Here is a 19676-nt window from a genome sequence, read left to right as displayed (position 1 = left end):
ATAATTTTGGTTGTACAGACTTGAGGGCCAAAGGTCCTCTTCTGTACTATAGGATTCTATGATTCACTGTGTAAACCACCTTTTTTACCCTAATTGACTCAACTCCTCATTTTGCTATTAATGTGCCTATAGAAGACTTTGGAATTCCTTGATATGTTTGGCTGACAGTGCTTTCTCATCAGTTAGTACAGTTGGCTGGACAGCTGTCTTGAAATGCTGAGAGATGTCAGAGGTGCGTTTCAATTCCTGCACCAGCTGAAGATACCACGAAGTATCAACCTCTCCCCTTCCCTGAGGTGTGGTGATTCTCACATTAAACCATCACTCGTCGCCTCTCTGTGGCCCAGTAGGCCCATGGTGGCTTTACCTCTGACCTTAATCTTCTTATTAAACCCCCTTCACTTCTCCAATATGCTTTTCACTTCCCCTTTGAACCTTAGTGTTCTGCTTGAAGTTTTTGTCTTGACACACATCATAACCTCACTTTTTCTTCTTCATTTTGTATTCTATCTCCTTTGTTCATCCTCAGAGCTCTGCATTTGTTTGTTCTCCTTTTGCTTTTTGAGGGAACATACCTTGATTGTACCTGAATCATGTCTATTTTAAACATAGCCCTTTGTTCAGTGACTGTTTTTCCCACCATAATTTTGTTCCTGTCTCTCTGGCTCAGCTCCATTCTTTGCCCATTGAAGTCAGCTCTCCTCCAGTTCATTCTTCTTATTCTGGACTGCCAATTATCCATTTTTATCACCACCCCTGGTCCAAAACCAAACCAGCAGTGGGGTTCTAAATGCTGGGAGCTTATTTAGACTGAACTTAATTCTTTGTGATTTATGAAACAGTGTCTCATTTTACTGAGTATCCTTGTCTAGAGAGGGTTGATTGCTCATGTGGAAACATAGCAAATGACTAAGCTACAACTTACCTGTGTTACAAACAGAAGGCCAAGGAAATAAAATAACAAACAAAGACCAGCTGTCAGATAAAGACGCTTTGGCCTAAGGAACTCAGGAAACTGGTCCAGCAGGCTTGTTATTACTGTTTCTATTGAAAACAAGAGTTATCAGTGATTAATTAATGATTTATACCAAGTCTTAGATAAATCCACCACCAGAGAAATGGCAGCCAAGAGGACTGAAGGAGCCAATGGGGAGAAATTTCTCTGTCGATGGGCAGAATTGTATAAGAGCAATGTTTGGAAAATGGAGGCTTGCTAATGTCTCCTGAAAGTAATTCACCATCTCAGGGTGGGTGACAGAAGATTCTGAGATGTGGGCTATAGGCTGTGATTCAGTGGGAACGACAATATTAGACATTTGGTTCAACAATGTGTGGGAGAACTCTCTCAGATTGTATTGCAGAAGAGTTTGCAACACTGATTGGGAAGATTGTACCTTTGCTGTTCTGATGCCAGGCAGTTCTTCTGGTTTATTTTTCCTATCGGAGCAATGAGCCACAACTGAGTTGCTTGCCACTTTATTTCAGAGAGGGTTGTTGTTTCATGCCTCACAATTAATATGTTACCACAGCACTGTGGGGCAGCAAGGTTGCTCAGTGGTTAGCATTGCTGCCTCACAGTGCCAGGGACCCAGGTTCAATTCCAGCCTTGGGTCCCTGTCTGTATGGAATGAGTGTGGGTTGTGATGTCTGCATGGGTTTCCTCCGGATGCTTGGTTTCCTCCCACAATCCAAGGATGTGCAAATTAGGTGAATTGGCCATGCTAAAATGCCTGTAGTATTAGGTGCATTAGTCAGGAGTAAACGTAGGAGAATGGGTCTGGGTGGGTTACTCTTCGGAGGGTCGGTGTGTACCTGTTGGGCCAAAGGGTCTGTTTCCACACAGTAGGGAATCTTATCTAATATAATAACCTGTAAGGCATTATATAAACCCTGCATAATTATGTGACTTAAGAGCAGAAAGGTCTCAGAAACTATCTTGACTTGGGCCACTTCAAGCATGACATACTGACAAACTGTGCTGCATGTTGTAATTGAGTACTTTCATACTCACCGAGAAGCGTACATGAATATAATGTTTGTATATAACAGTGAGCTGCAATAAATATTCTGTTAGATTCTTTAATAACATAAAGCATTGAAGCAAAATGCACATCAAGGATTCCAGGGTCTAACATATGATTATGGTTCTGAGGTTTTCAAGAAGGTCTCTCACACACAATCTCCTTCTATAAAAGGCATTAGGTGTCAGATGGGTTTTTCTGACACAATGATAGCTCTACAGTCAAAATTACTGACAGCAATGTTATTTCATCCAGGTTTATTTGATTGAATTCAAATTCCTCAGACACTGACGTGAAACACAACCAGAAACTATTGGAAACACTCTGCAGGTTTGGCAGCATCTGTGGAGAGAAAGCAGAATTAACATTTCAGATCCAGTGACCCTACTTCAGAATGCTGTTTTTTGAAGAAGGGTCACTGGACTCAAAACATTAACTCTGCTTCCTCTCTACAGATGCTGCCAAACCTGCTGAGTTCTTCCTGCAATTTCTGATTTCCAGCATCTGCAGTTCTTTTTTGACATAGAGGTGAGGGTTGATCTCATGTCTCCAGGTCATTTATCCAGGCCTCCAGATTAGTCTGTTAACTGAATCACAACATAATTGCTGCTCAATACATTTTAACAAATCCTGTTCCTGATGAGAAGGGTCTAGATGTACATCAAAAATGATAGTTATTATATTGAGACACCTAGAACTTGGCAGCAGAAACAGAAATATGAGTTGTATGATACAACAGAAAGAACAAGGAAAGGGGAAGCAATGGCCTAATGGTATTACCGTTGGACTGTTAATCCAGAGATTATATCCAAGGGACCCAGGCTCAAATCCTGCCACGGCAGTTGGTGGAATTAAGAATCTAATGATGACCATGAATTGATTGTTGGAAAAGCTGACCTGATTTCCTAATGTCTTTTAGAGAAGGAAGCTGCCATCCTTACTTGATCTGGCCTAGATGTGGCTCCAGACCCGTTGCAATGTGATTGACTCTTAACTGCCATCTGGGCAATTAGAGATGGGCAATAAATGCTGCCTAGCCAGCAATGATCTCATCCCATGAATGAATGAAGAAAAACAAAATTGTGAACAGCGACTGAACATGAATGCAGATTTTTAAAAAACACGAATTCCACTGTAAATCTTCCAGATGTTAGGTAACAATGACCTGAATATTTCTTTCCTACAACTTGGAACACACTTCATTCAACCAAGCTGAGGTTTCATTAAGACATTGTGGAGAATTTGACTACAGAGTAACATTGTTTTCTCATGCATTACAATCATCAGCAGTAGTTCCAAACATAATAGCTTAGATAAGTTCCTTTTATAGAAGTAGAAAGAGATTGGTTAAATTAAGTAACATTATTGTTGAACTTAAAAGATGTCATTCTTACCAAAACTCGCAAACAGTGTGTCAAGTCCGAAAGTGAGCAGCATGAAGAAAAATAAAATGGACCATAAAGTTGCCCATGGCAACTGTGCAAGGGCCTCTGGGTAGGCAATAAAGGCCAAACCAAACCCTGAACAATGGATACAAAACAAATGATAATATTAGTCCTGCGTACAATCAACACACACTGCTACATTTAATTCCGTATAGTCACTGATGTTGAGGCAAATTCAAAAAGTCTCAGCTGAGACATTCCAATTACTTCTGGAACATACCATGTGGCACACCCTGAATATAAGGATGAATGTATGGGCATGAGATCAGTAATTCAGAATGGTGAGATTGTGACATCTTAATTGTGAACTGGATGTCGAAATCCAGTAATTTCATATCTCAAACTATGTTAAATCAGTTCTATACATTTGTTGAATAATGCCTACTTTCAATGGGAATCAATAATTTTAAAGAAACTTGTTTTTTTATAGGTATTTTTATTGAAAATTTAACATTTTTACAAGTTTACAAAATAAAAAAACCCAAGCATAAACATTGATATACAATTAAATCTTAAATAAATAATAACCAAAATTTAACAAAAAAAACCAACAAAACAAAACTCAACTAACTACTAATCTAACCGACAACTAACCAGAGTGCAGAATTAAGTCTCTTACATTATTCAAATAAGAGAAACAAAAACCCAACGGATAACACAGAAATTGGGTACTGAGATACATACTGGGAATGTATTAACATCATATGTAACAAAACCCGTATTCGTGCGGGATTCCTCTCCCAAGGGGCCACGGACCAGCCAGGTTCGCCATTTCAATTAAATAAAAGCCCTTGTTAGGACGGCCGAAATATATGTATTTATATAATTCAAGAAGGGCTGCCATATTTTATGGAATAATTTGGTCTTTTGGTGCACCATATTTGTAAGGAAATCAAGGGGAATACATTCCATAACTAATCTGTGCCAAATTGAAAGTCCAGGGGGGCCCTCAGCCACCCAGTTTACCAAAATATTTTTCCTTGCATATATAGAGAGAATAGAAAATAATCTCTTCCCGTGCATATCCAGGGAGGGTAAGATCGAAAAGCCCAAAAGGAGAGATACAGGGTCCACTCTAATTTCCGTTCCTAAGATTTCTGTCAGAGCAGTTGCTACTTTAGTCCAATATCTACGGATCTTATGACAGGTCCATAGGCAATGTACAAAAGTGCCCACCTCTATTTTACATTTGGGACACATCGGAGATGTTCCTGCCTTAAATTTTGCCAATCGATCCGGTGCTATATGGGCCCTATGAAGTATCTTCAGCTGAATGGCCTGAGTTCTGTTGCAGATGGTGATTCTTCTGGCATTTTCCCAAATGTCATTCCACGTTTCTATAGAGATTTCTAGTCCCAAATCCTGATCCCATATTTTAAGCAGATTGTCTATATCTCCCAATACTTCACCATGTAGTAAATGATAAATAGTACTGATGGAAGATACCCCCATTGGCCATAGCATTCTACATTCTCTATCTGATTTATAAAGACTATCTAATAACGTAGTCTTCTTCTGTATGTAATCTCGAATTTGGAAGTATCGAAAGAGGTCTCCATTAGGTAATCCGAATTTCTGATGCAGCTGTTCAAAAGACATCAGGATCCCTTCTTTAAGTAGACCCCCTAAACAAGAGATACTCCTGGATCTCCAGAGTTTGAAAGTGGCATCTGTAAACCCCAGTTGAAATCCCCATGCTCCCACTATCGGAGCATAAGGGGATGTTTTATGTGAGTTGCCCTCATTTTGCCGCATTATATTCCAAGCTTTAATTGTGTTTAGTATTATGGGGTTTTTACAGTGATCCATAATGATTTTCCTCTTGTCTGAAAATAAAAGGTTTATAAGTGGGCATTTTACTTGAGAAGCCTCAATGACCAGTCAGATTGATTGCGGGTCAGACAAGACCCAATCAGCTATGTAACTTAATAGGGAACTTAACTGATATTTCCTAAAATCTGGGAAATCCAATCCTCCCCTTGCCTGTGGAAGCTGTAGCTTCTTCAGCTTAATGAGGGGCTGTCTATGATTCCAAATAAAGAAACCCAACCAGCCTTATGATTTACGTAGTGCCAGCCTCAGCAGCATCACCAGAAGCATTCTCATAGGGTATAGGAGACGGGGCAGGACATTCATTTAATTAGTGCTATTCTACCTAGCCAGGAAATTGGAAGGTCTCCATCGCTGGAGGTCCTGCCTTACCCTTTCCAGTAAATGCACAAAGTTAGCCTTGTATAACTGACCAAATGCTGGGGTAATAAAAATGCCTAATTATAAAACAACCTCCAGGGACCACTGAAAGGGAAAGTGGGATCCGTCCAATAAGTGGGATATACTAGCAAGGCCACCCATTGGCAGAGCCTCCGATTTTGAGAAATTAATTTTATAGCCTGAAAATACACTAAATGTATTAATAACTTGGATTAAGTGAGGCACGGACATCAAAGGATTACTGAGGAATAGAAGAACATCATCTGCATAAAGGGTAATTTTATGTTTACCTGTACCAATCCTCGGGGTCGTTATATTAGGGTCAGCCTGTATAGCTTCTGCTAGTGGCTCAATTATTAGCGTAAATGGCAATGGCGAGAAAGAACATCCCTGACGGCAGCCCCTATCCATACTGAAGTTATCCGAGCCTAATCCATTGGTAATCACAACTGCTTTGGGATCACTATACAGTGTTGAGACCCATTTGGTAAACACCTTTCCAACGCCAAAGCTTTCCAATGTGTAAAACAAATATGACCATTCAACCCTGTCGAATGCCTTTTCCGCATCTAATGAGACTACTATTCCTGGTATCTTTCCCTGATGGCAGGCTTGAATCACATTCAAAACCCTTCTAACATTATTGGATGATCTACGGCCCTTAATAAACCCCGTCTGATCCTCCTTTATGATATGTGGCAATACCCTTTCTAGCCTCAATGCTAACGTTTTAGAGAGGATTTTAAAATCTACATTTAGCAAGGATATTGATCTGTATGACGCACAATCTTCTGGGTCCTTTCCTTTTTTAAGGATAAGAGAGATATTTGCCTCTTTCAGTGAAGGCGGGAGACAGCCCTGACTGTATGAGTAGTTATACATGTCCATAAGTGGACCAGCCAATATTCCTGTAAATTCTTTATAGAATTCAGCTTGAAAGCCATCTGGGCCAGGTGCCTTACCGCTCTGAAGTTGCCTGATTGTGTCAAGTATTTCTTGGATTGTTAGGGGAACATTCAAGACCGATATCTGTTCCCGAGTTAGGTCCAGAAAGGTCAAGTTTTTTAAAAATGATTGCATCCTCCAAGTCCTGTCTTCACAATCCTGTGATTTATATAAATCAGAATAAAATTTTCTAAAGATTGCGTTAATCCTTTTACGATCATGAGTAAAAATACCAGTACTTTCCTTGATAGACGTGATATTTGAGGGGCCTTCTTTTTCTTTGCAAGAAATGCTAAGTATTTACCAAATTCATATGACCTTTGTTTTGCAAATAATATTTCCCTCTTAGCCGTTTGGGTAAGGGTGGTGTTTTGAGCTGTCCTAAGGGCCATAATCCTTTGCAATTTGATAATAGAAGGTCTGTCAGCGTATGCTGTTTCAGCTGCTTTTAAGCGAGCTTCGAGCAGACGCTGTTGTTCTCCCTTTAATTTTTTCTGGGTCGCTGAGTATGAGATGATCAAACCTCGTGCGTAAGCTTTGATGGTCTCCCACATCATTGATTGGTTGCTAGCCGTACCTAAATTAATTTCTAAAAAAGTTTTAAATTCTTGAGAGAAGTACTTTACAAATTTACTGTCTTTCATCAGGAAGGGGTCCATACGCCAATGCCAGGGTGATGTCTCATTGTTCCTCGCCTTGATTTCCATATATACAGCAGCGTGATCAGAAATTGTAATACTGCCTATTTTACAGGATGATATGGAATTTTAAAAAATCGAGGGGCAAAAAACAGATCAATTCTGGTATGGCATTTTGTGGATTGGAGTAAAAAGAAAAATCTCTGCCCTGTGGATGAAGGCATCTCCATATATTTACTAGTCCTAACTTTTTGTTCAAATCCACCAATTGTCTAGATCTGGGAGATACTCCTGCAGTACTCTTGGGAATCCTATCTATTTCCGGATCCATAATACAATTAAAGTCTCCCGCTATAATTGTATGACGGGCACCGAGAGCCATCAACTTTGAGAAGGCTTCCATTATAAATTTAAAAGGAAGTGCCGGGGGCAATACAAATTTAAAATCCCATATTCCTCTCCATTTATAAGGGCTTTAATCAGAATATATCGTCCAGATTCGTCTTTTATCTGATTTAGGATTTTGAAAGGGAAATTCTTCCGAATAAGAATAACAACTCCCCTGCGTTTTGAGCTAAAAGAAGAAAAAAAGGCCTGATCAAATCCACCCTGTCGTAATTTCAAGTGTTCTTTATCCAATAAGTGTGTCTCCTGTAGGAGAGCTATATCAACCCTTTCTTTCTTGAGGTTTGATAATATTTTCTTCCTTTTGACTGGTGAATTACTCCCCTTGACATTCCAGGTGCACCACTTAACCGACTGATCAACCATAATCGTCCAGGCAAATCCGAGATCCCTCGGGAGGGGAAACCCTATCCAGAACATCCCGAGCATAGAGCATATAAAATTCACAAAAATAAAGGCTCTCTAATACACTCACAACAGTAAAATAAAAAACTATTTCGAAATAAAAAAAATATGAAACGTATTTAAATGGAGATTTTCCCCCTTGTTCCCAGGGGGTATCACTTCCTTTCCAAAAGTCTATTGTATCCCCTCCAAACCAGTGCCCCACCCTTGTCCCAGGCGCCCCTCAATAGGATGAAGAAAATTCAAATATACTACAGAACTAGAGTTAACAGATAGCACCCTACAGACCCCCCCGCCTCCACACCAACACCTGGATATATTTGGTAATGTTAATACCATGTATAAACATATATAACTATGAAATTACAACCTCAACAAGTAATAATTAAATATAATAATACAAAATAACAAGGGAAAACAACCCCGCTCCTAGAAACAGAGGTAAAATAGTATAAGGTAACCACCTCCCCCCACCAACATTAACTAGACCCCCCAGCCTATATATATATATAAAAATTAAAAAAAACAAGGAGGTGGAGAAAATCGTTAAGTAGAGAACAAATAAATAAATCCCTCTCCCCACCCCCCAAGATAATATTAAACAGTAAGGTAAAAAAATGATTAATATATTAAAAAAAAGGGAGGGTGGGATGTAAACCGGAGTGGGGGGAAAGCAAACCAACATCAATTATCTCTTACAATTTATCTAAGAGAGTCCAAAAATTCCTTGGTCTTTTCCAGCGATCCGAAGTTATACATGGACCCTTCATGGTTAAAGCGTAGCGTCGCTGGGTAGCGCAAGGAGTACTGAATACTTAAGTCCCTTAAACACTTCTTCGCCTCATCAAACACCTTCATCTTTCAGACCAGAGCTGGGGAAAAGTCCTGGAATAACATGATCTTGGATCCTTTATAGATCATGGCTTGGAGATCTTTTCCAAGATTTCTGGAGGCTTCTAAAAGTATCTGCCTCTCCTTATAACTCTGCAGCCGGAACAGGACCGGGCGGGGACGCTGGTTTGAGCCGGATCCGCGTATTGCAACCCAGTAGTCCCATTCCACCCTTACCTGGCCTGATCCAGCCTCCAGATTTAAAAGCTGTGGAAGCCACTGTTCAAGGAACACTGTAAGCTGGCCTTCCTCTTCCCGTTCGGGAAGGCCCAGCAAATGAATATTTTTTCTACAGCCTCAATTCTCGAGGTCGTCAATGTGATTCTCTAAGGTCCAGACTCGCTGTTCGAGAATCCGGACCTGATTCACGGCCGATTGTGCTGTAGTTTCGGAGGTCGCGGCCTTTAGCTCCGCCCCTCCGACTCAGCGCTCGATTTCCTTGATGTCTTGCTTTTGCAGCGCGGCCGAGAGTGAGTCCCATCGGCTTCAGGATTCTTCTATAAAAGCGTCAATCTTTGCATCAAGTTTGGATATTACTCCCACGAGGCTCGCCACCGAAAGTAAGCCCCCCGGGGCGCTTGCGGACGCCTCTTCTGCAGCTGGAGAGGGTGGGGGAGGGGTTCCTGCTTGCTGAGAGCTGCAGGCTCCCCTTTAGTCATTTTTACTGGAGATGAAATTGTTTAAATTCAATACTAAACAACTAATTACATTAAGTAAAAACTATTTTAAATGATTTGGTGAGTGTGGTGGGGGTGGGCGACCCACTTTGCCCAAGTCTTGGGAGGAGCACTGTAGACTCAGACTTGCTGGGTCGCCGCCATCTTGGATTCCCAAAGAAACCTGGTTGATAGATATTCTAAGTTTAAACTCATTCTAGCTAAGTTATATCATTGCCCATGGTGGTTACTGGGTAAAACATTTACATGCATGCTGTTATCAATGGAGTAGTGGATGAGTGGGAGATAATGCACTCCTCCAGCCTCAGTCAAACAAGGGGGCAGTGACAAGGAGTTCAGAACAACTGGAATATCCAGACCTGTCCTTGCTGGTGGTTCTTCCTTGCCACTCAAGCTGGTGTACAATGGAACACTTGCTATCAACAGGAACATGGTGGATCAAACCACTGGCTTCCTGAAGGTGTCAAATCAAGTTCAAATGGAGTACATCTCAAAATCACTAGAGGTTTGCTGAATCTCTCAAATCTTGCTTCCAGGACGGCAGAGTTATCCTGGGAGAATGAATAGGAGGAGGCAGGTGGTGGTGGTTGGCATAGTTGTCCCCGGACAGATACTCAAGTTATTCAGTAATCTAATCACTGCCACGCAATAATTGTTCTACCATTCCCTAGCTATCAACCCAACTTTTATTTAACATCAAAATAAATCCGGAAATAGAAGCCACTAATAAACACAATCATTCCATGAGAACTTCATTGTGCACCAATTCCAATAATGTAGGAAAAGTTGATCTTTCTGTTACTGAATTCTCTGAGCACCTGTCTTATGTTTGCCTGTTGCCCTGTTACTGTCATTCTCAATTATTTTTCTGTTCCTTTCTCATTCCATTAATCCCATTGAATCAATGCTCTTTTGGGCAAATTACACTCAGGCCCAGGTGTCCTCTAGTACCACATCGATGTCTAACAAATGGCACATATGTGCTATCCTGCAGCAGAATAGTATGGTTAACTTTGTATTTACCTGACCGTGCAACCTCTGAAACGGGCTTGTTTTGCACATGAGCCATGTGTCCAAGAGTGGAGAAGATGATAAATCCCGCAAACACACTCGTAGCACAATTAACAACACAGACAATGATGGTATCTTGGTAACAGTTGTTGTGGAATTTGTTGTAGGATGACAATGTGATTAAACTGCCCCAACCCACTGATGTCGAGTAGAAAATTTGTGTTGCAGCATCTTTCCAGACCTGATAAATAGAAGGGAGAATTCATCAGCGCTGAACGATTTCATTTGAACTCATTCAACTGAAAAACTACATTGACCACAAGAAGCATAGTGTGAGTTAGTCCAGCAGCTCAATGTGATCTGACTGAATTAAAATAGCTCTGATCAACACCATCTCACTTAATAGGAGGGCCATCATTTGATTTTCCTTTGACTACTTGCTGCCAACTTTAAGATTTTCCCTCCAAAATTGACTCATAGCAGAAATAAAACCCCACTGGACCAAAAATCTGATCTTCTGCAAAGACATTGCTATTTTCTGCACTGCAGTCTGTTAAGCAAAATGTAAACTGCATACATTGGGGTTAATTTGGATCACAAAAATGATTTAAATTAGATTTAAAATAGGTATGAATGTCAAACTGAGTGCACATTTGTAACGAACCATCTTATGCTTTAATGGTGAGACTCCAGATGATCCTTGTTATTTATGTGTAAATTCCACAGCAATTTCTGACTGCACTCAGAGGTTCAGAGAAATATCTCTGATATGCACCACTCTGCTGTTATAAAAATGGTATCTCCTGACATTTACAAACTTGGCTCAGTGTGAAATTACCTATTACATGCGTAGAGTCACATTATTATTGTTGATGTGGAAGAAGGGTTTGGGGGGGAAGGGGGAGAAGATCAACTGAAAGGCAGGATCTTAGCTCTCAGCAGCTCCTCCTAGTCCTCCTATCTACAGGAAGTAGAGTCCTTCAAAAAAGTGTTGATGCCTTTAGATGAATTCGCCCTTCTTGGAAGCCCGATAGGAATTCAACAGGATTTTGATTTCGCTTTTCCTCATGATTGTCCCCTGGTCTCCACAAGTAGGTGCAGAACCAGGGAGGAGATGTTTCAATGGCCATTCATTGGCCACTTAAACACCATAAGTAATGGCAGAGCATCAAAATCCATCCATGAATCTTCTGCCACCACGATAGATGAGTGACAAGAAGCTACAAACTAATGCTTTCCCACCCAATTTCATGTCCCATTGCTCCCAAATTGTCATTTGGAAGGGCATAAAATTCTGCATTTTATTTCTGAACTACTCTAAGTTCACTCATTGAGAGTTACATTTCCTTCACTATCACAGTTCATGTGCTGTTAATTTTGCAATCAAACAATTTACTTGGTTAAGCAGATGCTCAGTTGCTTTCTCTCTGTAGTCACATCTCAGGTACAGATGATATTGTGACAATGCCATCTCCCACTTCTCGATAAACTCCAAATATCATTGACATTAAACAGGTCAGGAGATGTCAAATGGACTACCACAGCTTTGCCGTTCTCAAGGGCAAGTAGAGATGGGCAATGAATGCTGGCCAGCCAGCAATGCCCATATCCCACCAATGTATATTGAACAAATACTGATGACATAGTCTCATAAGTGATTGTAACTGAAAATCTGATTACTGAATCAATCCATGATTTCAGAAAGAAAGAGGCACTGAGAATAAACAATCCTTTGCATCCCACTGCCGATCTCATCCAGTTGTATCTAATCTCATCATCCTAGCCCTTAGCATTGATTCCCTCCTGCTCATACCAAGATGATTACAACAATAAACTAACTCATTAGAATTCATCACAAAGTCTCAGCTAGCTTTTCGCAACATGTGCAAAATGATCTTTCCAAATACAAACAAAAGACTGAAAGGTACATTTCAATTCTAAATTTTAATACCTCAATCAGACAAAATAAAAGAAGGAACAGTTAAATAAAAAAAAGTGATTTTTGAAATTCAATTGATTCTGTTGTTGAGCTTACCTGAGCATCAGCCAGTTTGGAGAAGTCTGACTGGCTTCCGATGTAGAATTCAATTCCTTTAGAGGCTCCCTCCAGGGTAACCCCTCGGATCAGGAGTATCGTCAGAACCACATACGGGATAATTGCAGTGAAATAAACAACCTGAGAATGGAGAATAAATTGGAAGATTTTCCTGTATTAGTGGTACAACATTTACTTTATTGGATCCAGCTGATTGTAAACTGATAGGAATATAAACAAAGAGTGAATCAGAAGACAGTTGGCTACATGATGGGGATATTTAACACTGAGCTACATGTTGGAAATAAGTTTAAATTCTACAATATTATTTTTAGTTTTATAATTAATCACATTCAGGGAAATGACAGATGTATTCAGGAGAATTGATGAGAACTTCACAAATATATTCAACACTTCATATTTCATGATTCTTTACTGTTCTAATAATCCAGACAAATGGTAAATAAAACCCTGACCCTAATCTGCTCAGTCCCTTCCCCCAGTCCTGCCCAGCCTTCCGCAGCAATTGGAATTTCCCCCAGAGTCCCTGTGTCAGTGACTGAAACCCTTAGAATGAGGGACACATTCAGGAATTTGGGGGCATTGCTGGGGCTAGAAATTAGTTATGTTCAATTTCAGTTGTGGATATTACAATTTGTGACTGTTCTTCACACTTTTTTTTCACACTTATTTCAGCCTCGTCATTTTTCTGATTGTTGTGTTGTTCAGAGCAGGACCCACACAGTTTGTGGCTGAACACTTGGCAGGTGATTGAGCAGCATGAGGTGTCATATCTGCTCCTCTTCAAGGCTGTATCCCCTCAAAGGGTAACCATGCTCTGTGGAAGCTACAAAGGATTACTGCACACTAGTTCATTTTCTGTTCTCTATACCTTACAGGAACTGTTAACATCACCAACGATATAAACTATGCAATTCACAACAGTCAATAAATTCTAGTTTTATTCTTACAGGGAATCTGTATTTTGTCAGTAGTTGTAACTGTCTTCATCACCAGTCATTTACCTTTCCTGAAGATTTGATTCCTTTCAAAAATGCTGCCCCAACCATCAGCCAGGCTAGAAGCAGACAGAGGGCTAAATGCCAGACTATCTCCCCAGTCTCATCCAATGAACTTGTACGGTGTAAAACTGCTTGACTGAGTTAAAAAAAGAGAAAATATTTTTCATAAGGGTACTGTTTATTACACATAGATACTATGTGCTCAATGCATCTGAGTATTTAGTGCAATATACAGGGCTTTTAAAAATATTCAGTTGTTACAGAATAAGTCCTACTTTTAAATAAGAGAATGGTTACTGAAGTTTGATGTCCTTTATGTTTTTCTCTTTCTACATCTTATTCAAACAGAATGTGGGTGCGTTTGCTATATTTGAATCTGCAACTGCATGAAAAAATTCGTGGCATGCCTTAATGGGCTCCATCTTATGCTCAAATTTACACTTGAAATGGAACAGTCAAATTAATCTCCTTAGCTAGAGTTCTAGTAGGGAAATCAGCCAGGGGTTCTCTACTCCTATATACCAAAGATCTACCTTCAGAAGTCAGTACACATGTTGAGATTCCTATGTTTTCATATACTGCAAAATGGGCATGATCAGCAACCTTGTAAATTTATTGGCCATGTAAATGTAATGTTGAAGTAGGGCACTTCTCAAGCACCCTGCAGGTAATGGCCACTGATCAGATAATCCCTCAATGTATGTTCCAACCAGACATCACAGGCCCTAAGGTAGGCCTGGAAGTGCCCAGTCCTCCTCAGGTCTGAAAGGGCAAGGTATCTCCAATGTTTGATCAAGAGTTGAAGTCAACTGTTTCACATTGTTACTATTTTTGTTACGAACATGATGCTGATATTAAACCAACAAGATGTTTTGCTTAGAACAAATAAATAATGTGGTATATTAATTTTAGTGCTGGTGTGATGCCATGTTTCAATGTTATATATCCCAAAGACTGATGGATCGTATCAATAATTCACTCAACTGTTCCCAAGAAAAACATTCTAACTGTACCAAGCCAGCCTGCAAATACAAATTCACGATACAGTGTTTAATATTAATTGAGATTCTAAAACTGAACTATGTTTACTGGATAATCCTGAGTGTTCAAATAATTACAAGGGAACAAAATAAACAGAGCTGTACATTGGTCTCTCAGATCGAAGATTCTGAAGTCTTTTGGGTTTGGGGGAAAATGCTGTTTATTTTCAAGTTGAGGCAGATTTGCAGAAATCTTGGCAAATGCTAGCTGTGTAAAACGGTTGCTCCTAAAACAGAGAGGTAGTTTTAGGATCTAGAGTTTAGAAGAATGAAAGATTATCTCATTCAGACACACAAAATTCCTCACTGGACAATCCTGAAAAATGTGTTGCTGGAAAAGCGCAGCAGGTCAGGCAGCATCCAAGGAGCAGGAGAATCGACGTTTCGGGCATAAGCCCTTCTTCAGGAATCTGATTCCTGAAGAAGGGCTTATGCCCGAAACGTCGATTTTCCTGCTCCTTTGATGCTGACTGACCTGCTGCGCTTTTCCAGCAACACATTTTTCAGCTCTGATCTCCAACATCTGCAGTGCTCACTTTCTCACAGGACAATCCCACCATTTGTGGAGGAGGAGTTTGAAAACACATTCAATACTATGCACTTGGCTCGTTAATAAGAACCTGTGGTGTTGGAGGAAGGATAATAGCACAGGCAGAGGAATGACTAACTAATAGAAGACAGATTTGCGATAATGGGGGCATTTTCAGGATGGCCTATAACTAATGGAGTGCTGTAGTGCTGGGGCCACAATTATTTACAATATATTAATGACTTTGATGAGGAAAGTGAATGGACTATCGCCAAGTTTGTGGATGATATGAAAATAGATGGGAAGGCAAATGGTGAGGATGACACACAGAGACTGGAGGGATACAGGCAGAGTAAAAGAGTGGGCGATAAAACATGGCAGATTGAATAGGGAAATCCCTGGCAATTACAGACCAGGCAGTCTTACGTCTGTGGTCAGCAAGGTTTTGGAAAGAATTCTGAGGGGTAGGATTTATGACTATTTGGAAAAGCATAGTGTGATTAAAGGCAGTCAACATGGCTTTGTGAAGGGCAGGTTATGCCTCACAAATCTTATTGAGTTCTTTGAGGAGGTGACGAAACAGGTCGATGAAGGTCGAGAAATGGGTGTGGTGTATATGGACTTCAGCAAGGCATTTGATAAGGTTCCCTATGGTAGATTCATTCATAAAGTTAGGAGGTATGGGTTACAGGGAGATTTGGTTGTCTGGATTCAGAATTGGCTGGCTGACAGGAGGCAGAGAATGGTTGTAGATGGAAAGTATTCTGCCTGGAGGTCAATGTTGAGTGGGGTCCCACAGAGCTCTGTTCTTGGACCTCTGTTCTTCGTAAATTTTATAAATGATTTGGATGAAGAGGTTGAGGGGTGGGTTAGTAAATTTGCAAATGACACAAAGGTTGGAAGTGCTGTTGATAGTATCGAGGGCTACTGTAGGTTGCAGCACCTCATAGACAGGATGCAGAGCTGGGCTGAGAAATGGTAGATGGAGTTCAATCTGGATAAATGCGAAGTGATGCATTTTAGAAGGGGAAGGTTGAACTTGAATGCTGAATATAGGATTAAAGACAGGATTCTTGGCAGTGTGGAGGAACATATGGATCTTAGTGTTCAAGTGTATAGATCCCTCAAAGTTGCCACCCAAGTGGATAAGGTTGTTAAGAAAGCATGTGGTGTTTTAGCTTTCATTAACAGGGGGATCGAGTTTAAGAGCCGCGAGGTTTTGTTGCAGTTCTACAAGTCCCTGGTGAGACCACACTTGGAATATTGTGTCCAGTTCTGGTCGCCCTATTATAGGAAAGATACAGAGGCTTTGGAGAGGGTGCAAAGAAGGTTTACCAAGATGCTGCTTGTCTTACAAAGAGAGGTTGACTAAGCTCGGATTTTTCTCGCTGGAGATTAGGAGGAAGAGAGGTGACCTGATTGAGGTATACAAGGTAATGAGAGGCATGGAGAAAGTGAGGACTGCAGATGCTGGAGATCAGAGCTGAAAATGTGTTGCGGGAGAAGCGCAGCAAACAGGCAGCATCCAAGGAGCAGGAGATTCGACGTTTCGAGCATGAGCCCTTCTTCAAGAATGAGGACAGTGTGCCAAGCTGGCTAAGATAAAAGGTAGGAAGGAGGGACTTGGGGGAGGGGTGTTGGAAATGCGATAGGTGGAAGGAGGTTAAGGTGAAGGTGATAAGGTGAGGGTGATAGGCCGGAGGGGGGGTGGGGGCGGAGAGGTCAGGAAGAAGATTGCAGGTTAGGAAGGTGGTGCTGAGTTCGAGGGTTGGGACTGAGACAAGGTGGGGGGAGGGGAAATGAGGAAACTGGAGAAATCTGAGTTCATCCCTTGTGGTTGGAGGGTTCCTAGGCGGAAGATGAGGCGCTCTTCCTCCAGCCGCCGTGTTGCTATGGTCTGGCGATGCAGGAGTCCAAGGACCTGCATGTCCTTAGTGGAGTGGGAGGGGGAGTTGAAGTGTTGAGCCACGGGGTGGTTGGGTTGGTTGGTCCAGGTGTCCCAGAGGTGTTCTCTGAAACGTTCCGCAAGTAGGTGGCCTGTCACCCCAATATAGAGGAGGCCATATCCCTCATAAGAGGCATGGATAGAGTCAACAGCCAGAGAGATTTCCCCAGAGCAAGATTGACTGGCACAAGGGGTCATAGTTTTAAGATTTTAGGAGGAAGGTATAAAGGAGACGTCAGAGGTAGGTTCATTACGCAGAGAGTTGTGAATGCATGGAATGCATTGCCAGTTGTGGCAGTGGAAGCAGAGTCATTAGGGACATTTAAGTGACTGCTGGACATATACATGGATAACAGTGAGTTGAGGGGTGCGTAGGTTCGGTTATTTTATTTTACATTAGGATTAAACCTTGGCACAACATGGTAGGCCAAAGGGCCTGTTCTATGCTGTACTTTCCTATGTTCTATGTAATTACACTTGCATTAAATTTAGGATAAAGCTACAATTATGATTTTCCAGTGTAGCACACTTGCATGCACTGGAAACTTTGTATATTAATACACAGGGTTCATCTTTGTAGACAGAAAAACTGTGTATGAGCTCTGCCCCGAGTCAAATGAACAGAATTGTTGACAGCCATTAACTCGGGCAATGCTCTGGCCAATCTATCAACCTCCTGGTTTAAATTTAAACAAAATCTGCCAGGTAAATGTCAAATAGCTCTCATGGGCACATCCCTCAGTGTAACAACTCAACCAATCAGAGTTCACTTGTCAACCAATCGGAATGCACCTCTCATTCAGCATCTGTTATTTTCCACTAACATAAAACAAATGTTGGAAATCTGAAACAAAAGCAAAAATTTCTGGAGAAACTCAGCAGGTCTGGCAGCATCTATGGGGAGAAAGCAAAGTCAATGATTCAGGTCCAGTTCTGAAGAAAGATTGCTGGACCCAAAACATTAACTCTGCTTTCTCTCTGCAGATGCTACCAAACCTGCTGAGTTTCTCCAACAATTTCTGGGTTTTTTTTGTTCCTGTTATTTTCCCTTCACTTTAGTATTTCTTGCAAATTTTCAGAATGAATGGAAGACAGGAAGTTTTGACTTAATGTTTCTTTTGTCAGCATTAATCAAAGTCTGTCATACTAAACAACAATGTACTTACTCCCAGTATTGCTCACTCGGACCCTGGTGAGGAATGGAGATTTCTGATCCATTTAGGCAAGTGTTATTATACGTCTGCAGCCATGTTGTATTAATGACTTCAAAATATCCATCGTCCAGAGTAAGATTGCAAAATGGATCTAGAAAATGTTGAATGTGTTTTAGAACTTTACTGCTCCTTGTTGAACAATGCTGCCATTTCTAGTGGTACAATCAGGGTCTCTGGGCAACCCAACCCAACCTCATCCATTACATAAGGTGGAATCAGAGGCATAGACTGAGGTAGGAATATATAAAATGAAGAGCCACTCTTCTTCCCAGTGTCCACTCATTGAATCCAGGGTAGGATGGTTTGAGGACGGCCTTTCTTGCCAGACGTAAATTGACTCCCTAAGAGATGTCTTAAATGGGTATGATGGCTGCCATTGGCATTCTTATGTATGTGTTGAAGGGTGAGGGTGGGGAAGCGGCACAATATGTGGGTTCACTCTATCTGGTCTGTTGTTTCCTAGGAGGGTAGATTTTCAGGTGGGTGCCCAATAGAGGTATCCAATGACATAGAAGAAAATTGCATTGTTCAATTACTGGCTTCCATAAAGTGTTTGGTACTAGTGGTAGATGCAAGTGGCCCAAAAGCTCCCTTAACACACAAATAGGTACATCAACAGTGAAGGTTCCCACTTCATGAAGATGCATCCTATGACACTCAATAGCATATCCTGCATGTGAAAGAAATCACACAGGGACTGAGACACAATGTTTTTTGTTGAACACCAGTCTGCAACAGCACAGAGAATCACTAAATTATTATAGCACAGAATGAGACGATGCAAACTGTTGTGAAAATCCAAATTAGAGTTTCACCTAGTTCCTCCACTCAGTAGCTCTGAACTCCTTCCTTTTCAAACAATGATCGATCTCCCATTTGAATGTCTTGAATAAAAGTAACCTCCACCACACTCTCAGGCAATACATATGCAATCCTAACTTCTTGCTGTGTGGATAAAAATTTCCATTGAGTCACCATTGGTTGTGAATGGTTTTAATTGGCCCTTCATTCTATCCAGACTGTACACGCTGGGTACATGTACTGAGCTCCCTCCTTGTATTCCACATCACTAGTTCACACTAATGACAGCATCATTTAGGGATTTTAAGAAAAGTGTCTCATACACCATGTTTGAAGCTGACAGAAATGTCAGCATTGTGGAGCACAAACAGAAGAGACAAATGAGTAAAGAACTTTCTACATGGGCGCCAAATGTGTCCCTTCAGATCCACTTGGTCTGTG

The 19676-nt window shown here is 41.0% G+C and overlaps 1 pseudogene; it reads right to left on the bottom strand.

The window, feature by feature from the left end:
- LOC132819992 (sodium- and chloride-dependent neutral and basic amino acid transporter B(0+)-like) overlaps positions 1–19676 on the bottom strand; it is a 95246-nt pseudogene that overhangs the window by 10522 nt on the left and 65048 nt on the right.

The sequence above is a fragment of the Hemiscyllium ocellatum genome, chromosome 11 (assembly GCF_020745735.1).
Source record: "Hemiscyllium ocellatum isolate sHemOce1 chromosome 11, sHemOce1.pat.X.cur, whole genome shotgun sequence".
Classification (NCBI taxonomy): domain Eukaryota; kingdom Metazoa; phylum Chordata; class Chondrichthyes; order Orectolobiformes; family Hemiscylliidae; genus Hemiscyllium; species Hemiscyllium ocellatum.
This window is presented reverse-complemented; position numbering and strand designations above follow the sequence as displayed.